Raw genomic sequence first — 8,863 nt, forward strand, 5'->3', positions numbered from 1 at the left:
CGCATGACTTCTTGGTTGGGTCCTCCTTATTGCCCAAAATGCCTTTTGCATAGATTGCTGCACTAGAGGCTTCTCATTCTTGGTAATTGTTGCAAGATCACTATCCCTTGTGGGATCCACTCCCCTTGAAATTATATTTTCCTTGGATGGCCTTTTGTTCTACTATCGACAACATGTTAAACATTGATCAATGGGTGCTATCATCCGAATCAAGACAACATTTAGTTTTTGTTAGCATCATGGTCTATTTCTATCCCCCCTAGCATAAACCTCTAAACTTTGGAGTTCTAGAAACAACATGTTGTTTACTCGTAAAGGTTTTGATTCCTCATGTGCCTTTGACCTCTTGATATGAAGCATATTGCTCTACATTACTTTGGAGCACTGCATTCACCATGTTTGAGAGACAGATGTCATATAAAGATATATGACTCCGGAATCCCTCCACTAGGGGGATGGGATAAAATGAGAAATCTAGAAGGGGAAGAAAGTGTCCCAACCGCTTACATACGTAACAAGCATCCAAGAAGGGGATGAATTTAACATGAAGTGCAATAGGAGGTCCATCTGGAAACTTGATCATCACAAAGTTTAGCATTATTTGGGATCTGTCCCAAAGAATCCACACCTTCTTCCTTCCAGACTGCGAGCAACCAGAGGGGGTGACTTAGAGGACCTTACCCAATGAAGCTTCCACCTTCCCCATCCTGCCTTCCAGCCATTGCAGAATGTTGAGAAACTCCACCACATGGGGCTGTCATGGAGCAGGAAATGATCCACGCTGAAGTTCATACTCCATGCCAGAACCAATACCATCCCTCAATCTCCTGAAAAGAGGAATGGATGTGCAAGCAAGTCATCCCTAATGGCCTTGGATACGCATTACACTAGGAAGAACCCTCTTTCGAGGTGTCGGCCTAAGTACCCATTTGGTGGCAGCTCACATTCGTAGGGCATAAACTACTCAAACTCGTCTGTCAAAGTGGTGCAGCTAGTGGGTGTGGGTGGGTGCATGTGTGTGTGTGTGTGTGTGTGTGTGAGAGAGAGAGAGAGAGAGAGAGAGAGAGATTTTCCTTAAAAACAAATTTTAACAAATAAACAAGAGAGCAAGAATCTATGGATTGAGGAAAGGAGTGCACTACTCTTTCCTAAAATTAAAAAAATTTAGAAAACCTCACCAATCACCATGAGAATCTCAATCCTTAGAGTACCTTTCCCACCCCTCACCCTCTCTTTTCCAATAATTAATACATTTTTGAATTATTTTAAGTTGGGGACATAGTGCCTCCCCCCCTTTTCCGCATTGAAGGAGTGCATAAGGAAGCATCAGGTTGCTTCAACAAATTCAACAAACCTTGGCCCCTAGAAACGACCTGTGCATAAGGAAGCATCAGTTTGCTTCAACAAACCTAGAAACAAGGTTGTTGTGGGTGTAGAAACAAGGTTGTTGTGGGTGTGTGTGTGTGTGTGTGTGAGAGAGAGAGAGAGAGACCGTGACTTAGCTAGCTAGTAGCTTAAGCCTTCGCTCGAGAGAGTGTTAGAGACAAAGAGTTCTTCTTGCTCCATGGCCGCTTCTGCCTTGTACATTTGCTCTCTCAGGCCCCTTGACGCCTCTCCCCCTCCCAACCTCACAGATTCTTCCTTTCATCCCAACCTTATAAGCAAGAGCTCCATTCGTCGAAACCTCCCACAGCATCTCTCTCAGTCCCCCAGAGCAGAGTCTATCTCCGCTCCACCTCCCAATCCTGCTTCCTCCGAGGGTCTTGCAGAAGACGTCGCCGATTCTATATTTTCTCCGATCCGCGGCTCCCTCTTGTCTAGGCCCCTCAGGACCTCCTCCAAACTGACCGTCGTGGGCGTGGGCAACGTGGGCATGGCCTGTGCCCAGACTTGTGTCACACAAGAGCTTGTAAACGAGCTTGCCCTCGTTGATGTGCAAGCTGACAAGCTCAGGGGTGAGATGTTAGATCTTCAACATGCTGCGGCTTTTCTTCCCCATGCCAGGATCGTGGCAGATACAGACTACAAAATCACAGCAGACTCTGACATATGCATAGTTACGGCAGGAGCGAGGCAAAGGGAAGGGGAGACGAGGCTCTCTCTGGTGGATCGTAACATAAACCTCCTGAAGAACATCATTCCCAAGCTAGTGGAACACAGTCCCGACGCGATTTTGCTCATCGTGTCAAACCCAGTGGACATTTTGACTTACGCTTCATGGAAGCTCTCCGGATTGCCTCCAAATCGAGTCACCGGCACTGGCACCAACCTCGATTCGTCCCGGTTACGGTTTCTCATCGCTGATAGGTTCGATGTGAATGCCCACAACATTCACGGCTACGTGGTGGGCGAGCATGGCGACAGCTCCGTGCCCTTGTGGTCGACCTTCACGGTGGCGAACGTGCCGGTGCTGGATAATCTTTACGACAAGAATAGGGCGCGGTGCAGCAAGGAGATGCTGCAAAGTTTGCATGGGGAAGTGGTGGGCAGTGCGTACGAGGTGATCAAACTGAAGGGTTACACGTCGTGAGCGATAGGCTACTCGGTAGCGAGCTTGGTGAGGAGCTTGCTGAGGGATCAGAGGAGGATTTATCCAGTGACTGTGAGAGCCCAAGGCTTTTACGGCATCCAGGAAGACGTCTATTTAAGCCTGCCTGTGCAGCTCGGGAGAGCTGGGGTATTGGGCGTGCCCAAATTGCCTCTTGCTTATGAAGAGCAGGAAAAACTCAAGCAGTCAGCAAAGGCCATTTGGGAGATTCAAAGGAAGCTAGTAGAGGTTCTTCCTCGTTGAGTAGTTTGCATGCTGAAATCTTTCAAGCACAATGAAAACCTTAGCATCCTTCGTATGTATTGCACCTCTTAATGCATGTTGCAACACAGCCCATCTTGGAGTCTTTTTTGAGATTTGATAAACATAACTACTCAAATTAGATAAAAAAGAGATTGATTAGTAGTGTGTGCTTGGGACTTCCCATTCCGATTGGGAAGCATTCCGATTGGGAAGCAGCCTTGGTTTCAAAGCTATGTATTAGGCCTTGTCGTGCATTGATGTTTCCTCTTCCATAACTCGGCATCCATATGTCCTACTCATTAATTAGTGCACAGGGCAACTTTGCATGCTTTATGTTCACCAATCTCTCAGTAATCTCTTTTTGTTAGGTAACATTCTTGATAGTAGGCCTCCTTGTTGGGTTACTTTCAAAAAGCCTAGGTGAACTAGCTTAGTTGCATACAAGACAATTCAACCAACGTGTCTTTTAGTGTCAATTGGTCTTCATTAATGCCTCTCTAGACAATTCACCTATGACCTTCGGTCACTATCCAAATCTTAGGCAAATCTGCTTTTCTTTAGCTTTATTACATTTTTTTGCCTTTGAAAGTTGTGAGAACCATCACACTCATGAGGAAACATCACTCAATAACCTACCTAGCTTGGCCTTCACAACTCCACAACATTCCTTATCTTTGCCAATGTTGATGAGTTGTCACTCCTGGTATTTATAACTTTCTCACTCCTATTCTCAATAACTTATCACTCCTAGTATCTATAACTTTCTCATGGTTAATGAACTCATTCACTCCTAATAAAATAGGTAAATAAAAGATCCACAATTAAAATCATCCACACTAAGAAAAACTTCTATTGTTCAAAAGAATAAAGGCTTTAATGAAATTATCAATTCTTGAGAGATGGTCTAAGCATGTTGTTTCATGCATGGCTATGAACCTTGACATAATTCTTAACTTGTGTGTGGTGTTATGGATAAATTTGACTAAGGTAAAAGGCATAAATATGTGTGTGTGCTTGTATGTGTGGCAATAGTGCATTTAGTGAGACATGACCCAAGGACCATGGGAGAAGTAATATAAAATAGGTGGAGATGGATATTATATTGCATTATTCCCTCCATGTACGATAGGCCCATGTGGGGGGGGGGTGTAGATAGTCCAAGAATGTAAGTTAAATAATGGGGAAAGTAGGATGAGGTGGCAAGTTTCCTTGTGCCAACCCTCCATTTGTCCTCCTAGATGTTTGAACGTATTATAAAATGGAGAAGAGACCAAGGGAGTATCTTAGACTTGGGATATGGGGTTTGATTTATGTGGAAAAATAAGGCAAAGGGTTGTCGCACACAATTGAGAGTGCGTATCTACCTAGCCCACATGGGAGATTCCTCCACACACACCATGCATATGGGAGGATGCATTTATTGGGAGAGACCCCTTCTCTTGGCTATAAAAGGAGGGGGCTATTCCTTGATGTGACACGCTCATTCTTGTAAAGCCACCATGCTAGTACTTTGATTTTCCCCATCCTTCCTTTCAAATAAAGCACGACTCTCTTCCCTTGATGTCTCCATCTCTACATTCCACCTCCCATCATGTGCATGCATTTAGTAAAGAGGACACAAAATTGAAGCCCAAAAACCTTGATTAAGCAAAGGATGAGCAGACCAACTAGCTCCCTTCCCCCTTGTGCCATAGTCTCCCTCTTCATTCCTCCTTCATTCGTGACCCCTCTTAATCCCTTTTCCCCACCCATGTTAACGCTTCTCCCCTCACGTTCCCTTTCTCCCATGGCCCTCGGGTGTCGCCATGCCTAGCGTCTAGCCTCATGCCTTGATTTCTTTTCTAAACACCTATTTCATTGATTTTGGACTTTTTGTGTTGTTTTTGGATAAAGCCCAAAAATCCTTCCCAAATGAAAACTTTACTTTGTGAAAATATCCTTTCCAAATCAAAATTTTACTTTCTAAAAATATTCTTTCCAGATCAAAAGTTCACTTTGTGGCACTGTCATATTCACATAAAAATATTGTTTTTTCAATCTATACTTTTGCACCAACATGCAAGAATTTGAAATAATCCTATATTAGAAATTCTAGCTATATCTAAGTTATTTGTTAATTTAATTATTTTTAATATTTTTCCCTGACGTGATAAATTTATAAATCCATGAAAGGAGACTGAAATATTTCATGAAAATAACATTGTCACTCGCAATATGCACAAAATTTTTAAAACTTTTAATAAATATAAAAAAGACATGATGCCATAAGATCCAAGTTTTGTATTGAACCAAAGAGGTATAATAGCAATTATAGCTATTATTATATGGTTACATTGAGAGACGTTGCTCTCAGCTAGAGTCTTTATATCCAAAATGATATAGATTGAACATATGTTTACAATTTAAATTGTTGCTCTTAAAGAGCCTCAATTCGTGCCATCTGCATAATTTGACTCCCCATTGTCTTATTTCTCAATGTCATGACAGTCCCTTGCCAGGTGCCATCTGCATAATTTGACTCCCACTTGTCTTGCCAAGCCTTGCCCCTTGGGTGCATTGACTCCCCATTGTCTTATTGCTCAATGTGATAGTCCCTTTCCAGGTGCCATCTGCATTAACTCCCTATTGTCTTGCCAAGCCTTGACCCTTGGTTGACATCCAATGCAAAATACAGGTGCCATCTGCATTAACTCCCATAAGTTATCTTGCCAAGCCTTGCCCCTTGGGTGCATCGACTCCCCATTGTCTTATTGCTCAATGTGATAGTCCCTTGCCAGGTGCCATCTGCATTAACTCCCTATTATATTGGCAAGCCTTGACCCTTGGGTGACATCCAGTGCATATTTTGACTCTCATTTGACATAGGAGATGATGACTCTGATTATAATTGTCTTGGATTGGCTTCTTGCCTGTACCCAAATAAAATCCTTCAATGGACTTCAATACAAAGCTTTAATCATGGACATTCTTCATTTGCGTTGTCTCCTTCTACTTCCTCCATGGTGAGCATCCTTAAAAATTCGTGTATATGCAAAATAGTTTGTTGTGGTATTTTTATTTTTCCTTCTACCTCATATCCCATGCGCTTCTTTGATTTCTTTGCCCTTGAATGCCAAGGCACTATGATTGTCTCCGTCAAAACTTGAGAGACCGCTTCATCATTTGGGACCCACTCCTTCATTATACAATTAGTATACAATGTGTTGTTATCCATATTCTCCTTCCTGCCCTTTGGCTCATACCATACCGCTGTAAATGTTGTAGCTCTCCCTTGGTCATCTCTTTGCACATCAACTACTTTTGCAACCCAAAACTTCACATTCTCATATTCATCATCTGATGGCCAAACCACAACAAAACAATCGACCTCTATATCTACTTGTGGCATAAACTCTCTCTTCTTCAGTCCACAATATGGACATGGGAGTAATGATACAGATGCATTTTCAAAGACTGGAGCTGGGCGCAAATCGTTATGAACATTTGGCTAAAACATATTGCATTCTTCCTTGACATCCTTTGAGCCTCGCATTCTCTCAAGGTCCTTTATTAAATTTTGTGTCTTGTTAATTACAATGGTAGTGTGTTCTCTCCAAGTAGGCTTCGAATTAGGATATCTTCAGAGCATTTCCTCTTTGTATGTAATAAATGCTTTTAATCCTTCTATTTCACAGTTAGACCTCTCATTGAATTCTTGCATAGGAGCCCATGTTGGATACCTTTCCTTGCTGGGAATTGAAGTTAAGAGACTGTAAGGTTCTTCAGGTTCCCATTTTGTATCATGAAAATACTGTTGCCATTGCATTACGGGTTTTTCATCTTTAAAAAAAAAACGAAAGTAGTGTGGATTGGAAGTGCTTTCCTTGTAATTTAGGTGGACTGGCAACAAAACGAGGCAATGTTGTTGTATTCTGATCCATGCCATCTACAATAAGGCACATGTAGTCATCGGGATGCGAAATAGCTTGCTCCTTCCAAAATGCATATTTTTGTCTAGAATGTCGAATAAGGTCTTGATGAGATTTTCGGTTTTTTTTGTGTAATTCCCTTTGATTTGGACATGTTGCACTCTCAATCACTCGCTTTAAATCATCACAGGCATTGCACTTTGACATTTTTTGCCTCCTTGGGATTTTAACATATCCAAAGTTCTTCTTCCAAAGAGTATACAAAGTATGAGAAGAAGCTACGGCATCCCCTCTTTGCCTTTGCTTTTCTGCAATAGAGTCAAATACTTCGAGCTTTGTCAAGCCCATTGGAAGGTGCATTTCAGTGATTGCGTCACCGTTAGGGAGTTTGGTAGATATATGGGATTGAGGTAAAGCATTTTCATGTATGAAGTCTTGCAAAATTGCTGCTGCCCTGACAGTTGAGATTCTTGATTTGGACCTTCCTCTATTACCGTGAATGCTAAATTTGTTGCCGCCCTTTGCCTTGCTGACTAAATCCCAATATGTACCATGGGATAATCTAGTAATATTGTGATATGCCTTATTGCAAATCCTTTTTCCATTTAGGAGAGGTTTTACCTTTTGTCTTGAACTTAGCCTTTTATTGCCATTCTGAAGAAAGCAAGAGAGACTTGTGAGAAGGTATTCATTTCTTTTACTTCCTCTTCTTTGCCACACGTGTCCTCTACATTCCCTGATGTCTGCAAGATCAATGAAGCGCATACATCTTCGCTTACAACATAGATATCCCAATGCATTTAACATGTTCTCCTCCTTCATTACTCTCTTCCTCTTTGGTTGCTTTTGTGTATCTGTCTGGATTCGCTTTCTCTTCATGCATATGTATAACCGTTTTCGTTCCTCGTGCATGTTGTTATCTGTATTTATGCACTTCTTCTCCTCACATTTGTTTGTAACCAAGCATCCATGATTGGTTGTTGCATCCTTGTCCATATCACAATCAAAGTTAAATATTGAATAATCCTCTGTTGATCTCATCCTCATTTTTAACATACTCTTAGGACCATTCAATGAATTCAATATTCTACAAGAGTATTGAGAACCTTGAAACTCTTCCACTCCTGAGAGAACATCACTCATTGGGACATCTTGCATGGCTTTCACAAATCCACAAGCTTGATTGACACCAGGATTGTTAATATGCATGAACTCATCCACACTTGACAAGACATCGCTATTGAAATCTTTGCCCTTCTCACTGTGCAAGAATTCATCCACCCCAGATAAGGCTTCGCTTCTAAAATCATTTTGTTTCTCGGAACCAATGAACTCATCCACTCTAGATAAGATGTCACTTCTATAATTGAGTATATTGAAATCATCCACATTTGAAGTGATAGAGCCTGGCACATGGGCACGCTTTTTAGGTCCTTTGATATTGTAGTATACCTTGTCTTTATCATTGAAAACCACGTGCCTCTTTCTCATGTTTAAAAATTGCATGCTCCATCTCATATTCTTGCCTACCTCATAGTAGGGATCACATAAGGATGTTATGTTATCAACCATACCATCATCAGTGACTTTTAGAATCCTCATCTGTGCAAATGACCATTGCTCCACTTGTTCAAATCCCAACACTTCACCTTCTGCTATAGTCTTATTTGCAAATGATCTCATTTGTAAAATGTCCCCTTGTAAAATGTCCCCTATAGTAAAATCCAAGGTGGTGCACTTTGTATTCTTGATAATGTCTGTTGCATAAGTGTCATCTTTGTCCCATGCTATAAATGATTTGTTGGATGTATTGTAGGGCATAACATCTCCAAGTGTTTCCATATCTCCACATTTATACTTTAGCTCAACATGTGTGCTAAGAATCTTTGATACAGTAACTTCCACCTTATCTTCGCCAAGTCTTCGAAAGTGGCAAACTGAATTGGGATCACTATCATGGATTGTAGCAAATGCAACTACTTCTCTTTTGCTATATAAAATCACATCCATCCCTGGAACAAAATATATAGCCATCTCCTTTGTGAGAGTCCTTCGCAAGCAAGTTGTAGCAATTACATAAATATTAGTCTCTTTTTGATTATCTACTCATTTATCATAATTTTAAATTAGTACTTAATTTATTGGTGGGAGAAGTTATCAGATC

General features: G+C 41.4%; 1 pseudogene; it reads left to right on the forward strand.

Annotated features, from left to right (window-relative positions):
* Positions 1-1,546: 1,546 nt before the first annotated feature.
* LOC147903460 (L-lactate dehydrogenase B pseudogene) lies at positions 1,547-2,765 on the forward strand (annotated as a pseudogene).
* Positions 2,766-8,863: the final 6,098 nt, after the last annotated feature.

This window comes from Dipteris shenzhenensis, chromosome 3 (genome assembly GCF_047967505.1).
Source record: "Dipteris shenzhenensis isolate YYH24624 ecotype China chromosome 3, Dip_SZ_1.0, whole genome shotgun sequence".
Classification (NCBI taxonomy): Eukaryota; Viridiplantae; Streptophyta; class Polypodiopsida; order Gleicheniales; family Dipteridaceae; genus Dipteris; species Dipteris shenzhenensis.